Source organism: Lissotriton vulgaris, chromosome 12 (assembly GCF_964263255.1).
Source record: "Lissotriton vulgaris chromosome 12, aLisVul1.2, whole genome shotgun sequence".
NCBI lineage: Eukaryota > Metazoa > Chordata > Amphibia > Caudata > Salamandridae > Lissotriton > Lissotriton vulgaris.
In genome coordinates this window covers 715,475,321-715,489,389 of record NC_141700.1, presented here as the reverse complement: position 1 = coordinate 715,489,389, position 14,069 = coordinate 715,475,321, and positions in this window count along the sequence as shown.

Here is a 14,069-nt window from a genome sequence, read left to right as displayed (position 1 = left end):
AACGAACTACGCGGGAGCACTTAGTTTTTGACGATAGGCTATGTGTAGTGTGAGGACAGTGAATAGTGATTGGGGTGTAGGGACCTATATAAGTGAAAGGTAATTAAAAATTAAAAAGGTGGGGACTGCTTATGAAACATGTCATGTCGACCAAGTAGATAGCGTATTTCGCCCTACTCAAAACCCCTTTTTACTGTTCCCAGCCAGAGAAGTCATTAAATTATTTTTTTCCACTAGCCAGGGAATTTTTAATTTTTATTCACACTGCATCCTCATTTTGGCGTCAGAGAGATGTGGCCATGTGCACATGAATTGGATACATGTGGTGATGAGGCAAGGGGGAAATTCTGACATCCTTCCACATTTCCAGACACCGAGTGGGAAAGCATCTAGTGAGTCTGCATACCACGCACACATGCAATGTCACAACAATGTGACCATGTAGGCCACTGGATAAAAGGTGCACATCTAAAAATGCACACAAACAGCACACTTCACTCAAAGAGCGATGGAATACAATGAGCGGGGGGGGCTATGCCTACCACACCACAGTACATGGACAATGCAGATCAGGACTCTGTCACACAAATATGTACTGCATGCCTTGTCAGTGTGACATACTCACAGAACCACAATATGCCTGTAAAGCAGAATGACAACAAGCAAATATAGTAAAAATGCAACAATTAATGACAAAGGCCCAAATGCAACCTCAGTAAGGTCAAATTGCACTCCTCCATCCCCAAGTGTACACATCTGCCATACAGAAAACAGCATTCAACATCAGTCCTGATGTGAGTTGCCCATCACACCATCATATGTGATTAAACTTAACTGTTTGGTAAGTCAACTGTGTCAGTGAACACATATGCAGTAAGGAAGTTATCGACCATAGGCTAAGCCAGGCATTAAATACCAGAACCAGGAAAGCATGTATCATCCAGTTTAGCAGCTACATGGTACATACACAAACAAACATCACCCAGCCATTTGCATCTCTTGTGAGGGTGGCAGTGACAAGGCCTGAGCACCATAAATAGGCATCATGAAATGCACATACGTCAGAAAACTGAACAACTAAGACACCACACGTGGAGTCAACCTTGAGGGCAATGTGTGTTGACACTGTCTGTTCAGACAGCAACAACAATAGTAACTCACGCTACACCATACTTACAATATGTAAGCCAACAGGAGAGCAGTAAGCAACACATGCAAGATAAAACATGAAGGACGACATACACACAAGACAAATCACAATAGACAAAACTACCTGGATGTCCATGTGTACTACATAGTGCAGCACATTTTGAAACAGCAAGTAGGCTCTCATTGCTAACGTGCCTAATGGAGGCCCTCCTCACTCATAACCAATCTTGCACAAAACACATGCACATGTGCAGAACCCTGCAATGCTGCGTGTCCGCGAACCACATTGACAAGGCAAGTGACTGCACATGATGATTAGCATGCCTGCAGGCCCAACATATTAACATGGTGCAGGCCATTTCACTGAGGTGGAGTGTGGACAACATCCGTAAAGGAGCAAGTCACACTCTCGTGTACATACAACCCCTGACGTAAATAAGACATTTGATGTCAAACAAAGCACAAGTCTCCCAAATCTGACCAAGACCCATATTCCACCCAGTTTGCAACTTCTCTTCATTATAAATGCACAGAAGGGAAAGGCTCACTGCCTGAAGGGTATAACAGGCAGCAAAACCAAATCTGATGGTGCCAACATCACACAATGCAGTGCACACACATACAAATCTGATCTCATCAACATTGTCTACTATGTGGTACAAACTGCATTACTCACACAAATGAACAGAGGACACAACTGGTGCCCCTTGTGTGTAGAAATTGTACAATGCCATTTGTCATAGCTGTAAACTGTGAGATGACAATGTACAACAACAACATCACATCTGTGATGTCCTCAAAATTATCAATATCCCACAACAAATAGGCATCTTCTCAAAAACAGTCTGAATGGACACTGTCCTGCAGTCTGCTTGTAAACTCCTCCAATGCATGATCATACATGAGAAACACTTTTCAACTGTATCTTCCCCATCACATTGCAGAGGGAGAGACATCACCTCCTGGACAGCAGACTGGCCCAACTTTCACTCATGACGAGGATGATTACCCCACCATAAATAAGATGATCCTCAAAATCTGCTAGACTCTTTCAGTACCCCACCACCAGGAGCAGGGCAACCAAGCAGCATTGTGGCAACCCCACCCCCTGCACAAACCAACCAGCAGCAAGCACCTCCCACCACAGGACATTGAGGACCCACATCTGGCCTTCCAATGCCGTGTGCTAGAGGTCCAGCGGGAGATGGCTGAACAGGTGCAGGAGGGGTTTGAGAAGCTGGCGGACAAACTTGAGGCCATACGTGGGTGTCTGTGTCCCATTAGGGACCACATACAGAAGATCGCGGAAACCGACAGCCGCTCGATGCTTTCGCTGACATTGCTGGAGTCATGATTCTGAGACAACAACAACTGTCTGGTCAGAGTGGCTCCCACAATGTCATCCAGGATTTGGGCAACATCCATCAGATAATGGAGAGCATGGAGCGGATGCAGGCACAAGATATGGCTGCCAGGGCTGCACACCAGCATGATGTAGCTGGAATCTTTCATGCACCTGCTCATCACTTAATTGCTGCCCCAAGGTCTGGCGCAGATGAATGCTGCTGCTGCTTCTACATCGCAAAAACAAAGGGGATGCTGGACAGAGTGTTGAACCTTGTAAGCAATCACCCCCAGTCAAGTGATCTGGGTTTAATCCATCATCATTCTTTAGCTCACTCCGCCACCCCAGTTCAGACATGGCCAAATGCAAATCAGTCTTACCCTGTGCCTCATGGGAACAGTCCAGCCCGAATTGCCAAGCCATGTCTTCCCTGGACGGGAAACAAGCATCCTGGGACTGGGATCAGAGAACAAAGAGGAGGATGATAGTTCATTTGTGCTAAGGAGAAAGCTGTAGCATCCATCGACGCAAAAAGGCCTGTTTCTTCTTGGTGCCGGGCTTAGTATCATTCCACGGAAAATCATCTTGCACGGTCTTCCACTGTCCCCCGGCAATCTTCTTGGACCTCCACATGGACTGCCACATTATTCTTTATTTACCAATGACACTGCAATCAGCCTGCAGACTGAACTCTGCCTCTTCCCTTGGTCCTGTTACCACTAAAGGACTCTGTCTGGCCCTCTAACATGCATCTTTTCAATGTGCTCTTGAATTGTCAAACACTGGTCCAGTATTCATCCTTTGAATGTAAATACAAATATTCAACTCACACAGATGTGTGTTGACCATGACCAATCAAGTATAGAAGTCTGTAAAAAGTGTATGGACAGTGAATACACCAGAAGGTACACCAAGGGAAATACGAGCAATGCACATGTTTTACGTGACACAGATAGGCAGTAAGATGGATGGGTATGTGTGAACTAGCTGTGCCCTCATTGTTCCATAATAACAATCTAGCAATATACCAACCTAGCCCCACGTCCAGTAAGAATGTGTGCTAAAATGTCCAAGTCTGTTGCAGAACACAAGTAGTGTCTCCCTTGTCAATTGCAACCACATATCTCTTGGCATATCTACTCACACACTATGGGGTGGACAAAGCCTGATGTGATGGTGCACATTGCATGTCACATCCCAAGATGTTGCACACAATATTCACATTGATTAAGACACCGAAACGGCACATGCCTACCATAAACAAATAGAACCACAATGTATGCCTCAGTGAAGTAGAGTTGCAAATAGGGACTCACCCCAAAGTGCAAGGCGTCAGTCAGCCCCGCCCTGTAGACAAACTATGCATACCAAATTTTGACCCCTCTCATGCTGTAACTACTGTGAGCATATCGGGCAATGTGTCTAGGGATAGGTGGTGCAATGCACTCAGCATATAGTCAGTTGAAAGGCCAACATTTCAAGGATGGCAACAATATGGTCCAATAGCAGGAGTAACAGCTGGGACAAGTGTCAATGACACTGTCACTACAGGGAGCAATGCAACATTTCCACCGTTTTGTGAAGCAGAACAGTGTGCCCACACCAAAACGTTAGCTTGGACAAAATCATAACTTGACAAGTTAATTGAGTCATGAAAGGCATTGAGGAGAAGTGAAGTCAGTATACCTAACAGCACTACTCCTAAATGCCATTTGTGAATATTGTAAAATGTAAAGTCATTACTTACTCTCAGATGACTTTTGTGAATTAGGAATACTTGGGTTCAGCATTTTCAAGGTAAATTTGCCTGCCCCCTTAGCACATGTACTAACTACCCTAAGGTTAACACCTAGATAGTTTTAATATTTAGCAAAGGAGAGACTGACAGAGTGTTAGACGGGGTACCCGCAGGGAGGGCGCCTGGACCAGACTGCATTCCGGCCGACCTCTACAAGAAGGATAGCAAGATCTGGTTAGAATATATTTATATAATTGTAAATGCTATAGCCAGTGATGCGCCAATACCTGAAACTTGGCGTGAGGCTGAAATGATCCCCATATATAAAAAGGGTGACTCTGCAAGTCCCCGCAACTACAGGCAGATAAGCTTATTATATACCTTACAAATGATAGCTGTGAGACTTGTGCTAGGTTGAGTTAATTAATGGATTATTGACCAGGATGTTTTATCTACCTGCCAAGCGGTTTTTCGAACCCACGTCAGCACCATCGACAAAGTATTCAGATTTAAGATGATTTATTGGTCCATAATGATTTTAGCGGGGGGGACTCTTTATGCAGCATGTGTTGATTTAAAATCAGCATTTGTTTTAGTACCCCGCCACAAGCTGTGGGACACGTTAAAGGCGGCCGAGATGCCCAAAGAAATTCTTTGATTCATTATTAAACTGCACGAGGCAAATTACGCTCAAGTTACCACCCTATTTTCCCTGTTTAAAAATAAGGTCATCACATACTATTCCAGTTTTCCAACTGATGCACCTCTAATTGCTGGTTCAAGAGTACCATTATTAATGTTCGCAGACAATACGCTAAAACCCAGGCAGGTCTGCAACACTCCCTAGATCGATTTTAGTTTTCTGCAATGACCACGAGCTTGTGGTAAACGCGGATAAGACCAAGTTCATGGTATTGCACAGGCATTAATGTGTCAAGGATAGGGTAGTACCGGATAACGTACTATTGGAACAGACCGACACATTTACCTATCTAGGGGGGAACAATGGGTAGGAAGATGAACTGGGTTTCCCAATTAAATGTCTTAGTTTTAAGGCATAATCAGCTGACTGGAGCCCTACTGAAGGAGCATCGACTGTCCCACACAAAATCTATAGGGCCAGCAGTAGCCATCTATAATGGGAAAATTAAAGATTTCATTATTTATGGCGCTGAACTTTGGGGGTTTGAAAACCTCTTACCCCTTGTACAAGCACAAAATAAGTTCTTGAGATCCCTGACTGCCCTCCCACAATCTATACCCATGAAGCTTTTGCTCTTAGATCTGGGCTGTATTTCCCTTGACGAGGTTGCAGGGTTTAGACCCCTGGCCTATTGGAGAAAGCTCTGGACTACCCCAGAATTGGCACTATATGCGAGTGCAGTAATGCACATCAGGAGTGCAGAATTATCTTCCAAAATAAAATGGCTGCAGAAATTTAAGTATAATTTGATGGAAATGGGCCTTAGCCACTTGCGGGATGACCCAGTAGGAAACTCATTTCCCAGTAAAAAAGATTTCAAAGTGCTTTACTGGGATATGATCAACAGAAAGACCCTATCAGTGGTGGGTAGTTCCTCACTTACAGTATCCTTTTAGATCATAAGATGGCATAGAAAGCAGAACCATACTGGAATTTGATTACAAAGCATACCAATAGGAAATTGTATCATCAATTCCGAGTGGGTAGTCTTCCTATAAGAACTTTCGTTGCTAAATGGAAAAAGCCCATGAATGTCAATTGCCATTTTTTTGATTCTCAGGTAGAGTCAATACCTTGTGTACTCTTCGTGTGTCCGGCTTATAAAGGCCCATTGTGTCCCAACCTCAGCACTAGATCTTGTATGATGGCCTTGCGCATTTTGAGTTTGTCTTGGGCACTGAGGAGGAAAAAACTGTAGGCTGACAGGGAATTGAATTTTGTGCCTGAGTGTTCTAATGTAGACTGGCTCTCCCCCAGAAATTAAAGTAGGAAAGTATTTTATCTGATGGATTTTATTTATTCCAAATACTAGTGATCAGTTAGGATTTCGATAATGATGGTATTCATTTTATGAAATGTACGTTTTTAGAGTTTTACCCCTTTTACTGACACTTTTAGGTATGTATTGTGTCTTTTATGATTGTAAATTATCGAATAAAGACTAATTGAACTGAACTGAATACTGGTGTTCCACGTGCTGTTCACAATGTACACAGAAATGTACTAAATCATGCATGGCTCGGAGATTGAGCGTCCATGCACAGGAACATATCTTGTAAAGAAAGCTGACACACTGGCACTATGCAGCAAGTGTGCCAAGGTCTGTGCAATGTAGAAGAACTCAGCACCAGGAGCATCTGATATGCAGCTGTGTGACAGAATCTGTGGTAGCCGGCCCATACATCCATCTCCATGATGGATAACAGTAGCTAACTGTATATCCTCTCAATGCCATGTCCCTAGGTTGTGTTGTAAATGGGCAACAATGTGCTGTCCAACTCCTTGAGTCACACTTAAGATGTAGTACATCACAAACGACTGTCCCTATACTAGGCCGTAAATTCCACTTGCCACCCTGTCATCCATGCAAGTTCACTGTGTTCACATCTAAGTTATCATGAGACAATACATCCTGTTAACTAACATGTCTTGACCAGACTTACACATTGCAATGGATTGTCCAGTGATGGTTGGAGTTGCATACAAGGGAATAAGCTACACTCCCCAACCTCATCCCTGACATACGTGCAAGCAGAAATCCAAAATAGTAAACATTTATCAGAACAGTAAAAAGAAAGAACTACCCTAAACTAACACTGATCACTAGAACTACTACTAAAATCTAAACTACCTAGAAAATTCTTACTTACCTAAACTATCTACCCTAACAATTCCTAAACAAGCAACACTATATCTCAGACATCAACCCCCCTCCCACCCTTGAGGCACATCACAAGACAGGACAAAGACATCTAAGCATTACATAAACTAACTACACATGTAACCTACACAAAGATATATTTTTTGTATATATTTTTAAATTTGTTTAACAACAAATACATCAACCACCCCACCCAAAGGAAAAGGAAACATCCCCAAATACAGCATAAAAATACATATCTAAAAACTACCTTAAAAGCTAACACTAACTATAACCTACACTAAAACTACACTAACAATTGAAAGAACTAACCTAACACTACCTAATGTTAGATGTTACAACCATTGGGGGAAGGCATTACCCGGCATCATGGCAGCCCAGGGTATTTTTTTATGTCTGTTGTATGTCTATTCAGATCTACCATTTCTCAACTGATTTCTGCCAGAAAAACATTGTTGTTATGCAGGATCATCCTATACCTCACTGTTAATGGCACCACCTGATCTCCAGGTGCAGGTGGGACTGTCACTTGGGGGTGTGTGGCTGTAGGGTAATGAGACACTTGCCCAGGCTGTGACCTGCCACTGACGTCAGAGGGGCCTGGGATGGCCTGTGTACCAGTTGTTGCCAGCTTGGGCATCGCATTCCATGTACCTTTCTTCCGTTCTGCCTCTTCACCATGTTGCGGGACCCGTTTGCCGCCTTCTAGACATGCTTGTAGCGGTCCTTCCTCACTTGGAATGCATGTTGTTCGGCTGGCGTCCTGTTGTCTGTAAAATATTAACAATGGAAATTTTGAGTCCTTTGGACTATGTCAATGTTCTCCATTCACATCTGTAATACAAGATCACTTAAACATGGGAGCCTACACTCCAGCGTAACCATGTGAAGTCAGAGTGACCTGGACTATGAAATGTTAAAGTCTGGATCAATGACTACATGCTGGGGAGACTTACATGACAGTGCATGGCATGGGACATGTACTGTCACAACCAAATGAGTCTGACAGTGTCAAACAAGGGTGCCGTGACATACCCGAACAGAGGGTGACATGTACAAGCAATCGGAGGAGGGAGGCATTAGCCCTCTGTGTGTAGCACCACCCTCATCCTCTCCTGTGAAACAATGCTGCAATATATGTAAAATGCCCATGTGCAGGCCTGTGTGTCCCCCACCAACTGTGTGCAGTTCATCTAGTCAGCGCCAACACAGGCACTCTGGCACAAGTGTGCAAGGGAGTCTGTGTGCCGGGGGGATTGTTAATGTTTTGAAAGGTTACCCTACCTGCACAGGAGCAATCCTGGGACAGCCTTACTCACACTTTCAACTATGCTGCGTCATGCAGCACACATGGAAATCCGTGTGTGACTGAACGCTGACTTATACACGAGGAGCTGTCCAGCTCCCCAACACAACTACACAATATGTGAAGTTTTGCCTTAGAGAGGGAGAAATATTGTTTTCTGTAAATTCTCACTCACTCATGCATGTCTTGTATCCGCTAATCTCACTCCTTAGTGAATCAAAATACAAAGGCCTTTACACCATAAATAGTCACAATGCATTCCCCATTGTAACGGCACCCTGGAGTCATGATGCTTATAGTGTTGTTAGGGGTAATGCTTTCTCACAGATAGCATTGAAGAGCACTGCATTGTAATGTATATGGCACAACAATAAAGGCAGAGCTGAAGCATGCGTGGTAAATGCGTGCAGAGTAATGTCACCAATTGGGACAGAGAAGTTCCCACACCTGATCCAGAGTCAATCAGCGAATGGCCTCAAGGAGATAGCTTGTCAAAACCATTTTAGCGGCCAAACATGCCAATGAGATTCATAGGGCCACCTTTTCTGTGTGTTTGGGGAATGTGCCATTGATATTCTTGCCTTAAAGATACGCACTGCCACTTCTTTGAAGATGGTATGCAGCATACCTACAAATTCACAGTGCCAAACTGTGTCTGCGCACTAATGGACTGAAAAGCACTGCCTCCTTGTGCATCATCGGGCACACTTGCACAGTCATCTCAGTCAAGGATGTACATGCATTCCATGTCATCTGATAGTCAGCAGCAACCCCACTTACATGTTTCCTTTCCTATCAGTGCACTCTACAATCCAAAGGTATGTGCTGTGGTGAATGAACCCATAGGCCTAGGGGCATATTGACAAGAAAGTGGTAGAGACAGGCATTAGCCTCTTTGGCTCAACGCCTCTCTCCTCCACTTTGGAAACGCAAGCCTGCACCATAAAGGATATGGTGCAGACTTGCGTTTCCCCCTGTGATGGAGCCAAGTCCCACAACTTAGCACCTACGCAGACACCCTTGCACCAGAGTGCAAGGGTGTGTGTGTGTGCAGGGGAGGTTTGTTTCTGTACAGGAAGGTGCCCCTTCCGGCACATAATCAATCCTAGAATACCAAGTTGTAACTTTCATGTGTGCTGTTCGTGAAGCACACAGGAAAGATACATTATGGAATATCAAAAAAATGTTTCTGTATGTACTGGAAGGCCCACCTTCCTGTACATATACAAACCATGTCATTTAGCTTTTTCCATGTGTGCTACACAGGGCAGCACACATGTCAAAAGAAAAAATAGTGAGAACAAGCATTCATCCTTGTTAGGCCAAATTATGATCAGGATTTCACTGGTCTTAATTTGTGCGCAGCCATCTATCAATGCCGCACTTGTACATAGGGGGCAGTGTGAAATACAATGGCTGTTGAACGCCAACTGTAATACCGACATGTCTCTTTCACGCTAAACACAGGATAAAAGGGTGCCTTATTTACTAGGAATCGTTAATCCACGTGAAGTGGATTAACGCTGCCTCGGTCATGATGCAAGGCCCATACCGCCAACACAACTTCAATGAAAGTGACGTTGTGTTGCTGACAGGGTCTCGATGATATGCACCTTACGGGGGCGGTCACAGGAAATCGACGGGGGTCTTGCAGCACTTGTCCCTACCTGTGCCCTGGTGCAGGCGGCACAACGGAATCCCGGTGGGCTTGTTGGTGTTCTCCTCCCCCCCTCCCGCCGCCGCAGATCCATCCTTAGCGGCCGCAGTGCGGAGGTGGGGACTACATACCCCAGGCAGCATAGCGCCAAAGCGGCGGAAACGGCCAAGGACACTTCCGCGCACGGAGGCGCATTTAACCCGAGGAAAACCCCGGCAGAGCGGGCGGTCACAGGAAATCGACGGGGGTCTTGCAGCACTTGTCCCTACCTGTGCCCTGGTGCAGGCGGCACAACGGAATCCCGGTGGGCTTGTTGGTGTTCTCCTCCCCCCCTCCCGCCGCCGCAGATCCATCCTTAGCGGCCGCAGTGCGGAGGTGGGGACTACATACCCCAGGCAGCATAGCGCCAAAGCGGCGGAAACGGCCAAGGACACTTCCGCGCACGGAGGCGCATTTAACCCGAGGAAAACCCCGGCAGAGCGGGCGGTCACAGGAAATCGACGGGGGTCTTGCAGCACTTGTCCCTACCTGTGCCCTGGTGCAGGCGGCACAACGGAATCCCGGTGGGCTTGTTGGTGTTCTCCTCCCCCCCTCCCGCCGCCGCAGATCCATCCTTAGCGGCCGCAGTGCGGAGGTGGGGACTACATACCCCAGGCAGCATAGCGCCAAAGCGGCGGAAACGGCCAAGGACACTTCCGCGCACGGAGGCGCATTTAACCCGAGGAAAACCCCCGCGACGCGGGACCGCGCGCGGGACCAGCCGGGCTGAGCCCGGGCAGAGGGCGGGCCGTCCGTGGCCGTCAGGGACCGGAGGAGGACGGGACGGGCCACCTCCCTTGGTTCCCTGACTACTTAAGGTACATAGAACTCCTTTTCCATTACGTATTGACCTCTCATGAACGGGTAAAGACTTTAACCTTGTATACATCTTGTCAAGAATGATGCAAAAGGAGGCATTAAACAATTCTTTTTTCCTGCTTGGCTCGGGAAAGGGGACTGGGGAAAAAACTCTGAGACTGAATAACCCTTCCCCTCCGAGAAAAATAGACACTGACGTATCCTTCCATCTTTTAGATAGTACGCTATCTCCCCCTTTAACTTCTGGAATCCCGCAAACTATGTCTTATTGGGAGGAATTAAATGCGTTGTGTGGTACCAAGTTCGTTCCAGTAGCATCCCCTTCCCCTGTACAAAATGTTTGTAGCGATAACCCATTTGGTACACTGTGCGAACCACCTCCACCACTCAATGAGGCTAACTCTCAAGTTGCTGTTCAGGCACAGGGTCCAAGTATTAAAAGGAAAATCGACGGGGCAACCGAATGCAAAATACAGAACCTTCCTGGTGGTGTTGGTTCTACATCGACCGTCATGAACTCCGCCGTACCTAAGGGGGGTGATGAATGTTTGAATGCCCAAGTACAATTGCCCCAGTTGCCACTATTAATTCAGTTTGAGCAAATGCTAAAATCCGTAATAGCACCCCTCATAGAAAAAATAAATATCTTGGGGGATAGGCTGACAAATTTAGAGACAACCATGAAAACCAACTCCTTACCTCCCATAAAGACAGCAACATTCAAGCATCCCAACCTACCGACTGCATCCAGAGCCCCTATGCCAATTAACATCAGGAAAAATACCTTAACTGAAAGTGTAAACTCCAAAACACCATCCCAAACTGCTTTTAAAATTCCCCCCAAATTTGTATCTACAAACTTCCCCCTGGCTGGAGTGGAGCAAAATAGAGTAACGCGCATTCATTTACCCCCGGAAGCCGCCCCTTTTGTGCTTGTTCTTTCGGGAGTACCGGCACCCTCTCCTGGGAATCCCGAAAGACACAGGGACCTTCTGAACAAAGTCATATTTTGGCTAAATAAAAACAGATCCCTTCCACCCAATCATGACGGTGGAATTCTGGGTGTCAGAAGGGTGGGCTGGTTGGGGTCCCTACCTAAAGAAATCCCCGGGGACTTAATTCTGGTGAAGTTTAGGAATCGGAACATTGTCCCCCAGTTACGACTCTCCCAGCCCAAAGATGGAGACGGCCCCATTTCCATCTGGGACCTGCACGATTTCTATCCAAGTATCCCACATACTTCTCCTCTTGGATTAATGACAGCATATCAACATATGATGGGAACTGGATTTCGTGCTCTTACTGGTAGTAGCTCTCCTGCTCGTTACAGATTTGACTCCGTGTACAAACATTGGAATTCCTGAAGTGACAAGCCTAAGCACTAATCTAGACTGTAAATGTTAATTTAATGTATAGCGCATTGTAATTATTGCATTTTTCCAATACGACAGGCACATGTTCCTTTTAACCTGTAGCCACAAATGCTGCTATTAGTCTGTTGTTTACAATGAGAGAGCCCGATATCTGCTTTTAGACTGCGACATATATTTTAAGATGTTATCTTAAACTGTACCAACAGTTAAAATTGTATTTCATTGATTAATGAATTGTATAGATTTTTTTTTAACAATGTTTTATATGTGCTTTTATGGTTTGTTTTGTCTGAACCGAATAAAGCTTATTGAAAGATATGCACCTTACTTTCAATGTGTATCACTGACTGGGGAAGGGCAAAGTTATAACTGTGAGACAAATGCTTTGATCAACCTTTACTTACCGATTTCTGCCTGCCACAATTCATCATCACACTGTAGGCAAGGGACATGTGATATACTTTCATACTGCATACTATAACATTAATCATTTGACCGAGACATTCAGGACACCGCACTATGCCAATATATGATGTCCAAACTCACCAGTGGCATGTGGATCCTCAAAGCTGTCGATGTCCCCCTGTGTGATTGGTGGCCGACCATCTGTGAGACAACAAAGTAAATATGTGTTGGTATCAGACGATAAATCATATGTGTCATATTCCTCATACCAAACCTCACCATAATAGAAAAGGCTACATAACTGTAGTGTTGCGTTTCATGTTGCTTACATGATTGAAACCACTTTGACTGCCATTCACACCAAACCTGTGAATGCTGAGTCGGGACAAACAAGTCTATAATGCTAGCCAATAAGCACATAAAAGTAGTGTGAGACATCCACAATGCATCATTACTACATGCAACATGATGTTATACATGCTCTGTGTATGATTGCATCGTTGAAGATTGCACAATCAGTTTCACAGATGTTGTTGGTGTATGACAATCTGGAGATGTCCGATTTCCTATGACCATTTGTTCCTATAAAATACATTGTCACACAGTAACTATGTTCACAGGCCAGCATAGCTAACATACCACAATTCATGAGGACAGCATTTTAACACTACCTTTTGGCCGGCACACAGCCCACATAAACAATTCCTTGGATAGTTCATGCACAGTTACCCTTTCCATACACAAACAATCTTCATCCTGCACCCAGTTTTTGCGCAGGCGAGCTAGCTATGACACTACAGTGCTAAGTGTTGCTCCAGCGCAGTGGGTAACACAGATTAGCACCCTATGCTTGTCAATATGATGCAGCGTTGTGTCTCGGATGTGTCAACATTAGGCTTGAACGCATTACGTCTCCCACCTCACTCCGCAACCTTTTTTCACTTTGATACCAATGTCACACACGTCCTAATTTTTTTTGTTACATTATTCATGAATAAATGTGGAATTTGTACTTACCACCCTGTAAGCCAGTCATGATTCCCGCGTAGTCCAGGAGGTCAGCTTCACGGGCCAGGAGATCCTGCCAGCGGTGCTTCCACTGACACACTGTACGGTCCACTTCAAAGAACCAGAGCATCTGCACCTGCACACGCTCCCACCACATCCTCCGCACACTTACAATGTATCTTTGAAGGATACGGCCTCCCCTCTCCAACATCAAAGGGAGGAAGAATTTGATCATCCACAGGAAGCCCCCAATGGCCCTTCGGACATCCTGCCCTCCCTGCCCCCAACCAGCATTTCCTTGCACACCTGTGAGCCCACAGCCAAAAAAATAACCCTCTAAAATATCCCAAACAACAACAGAGAAAG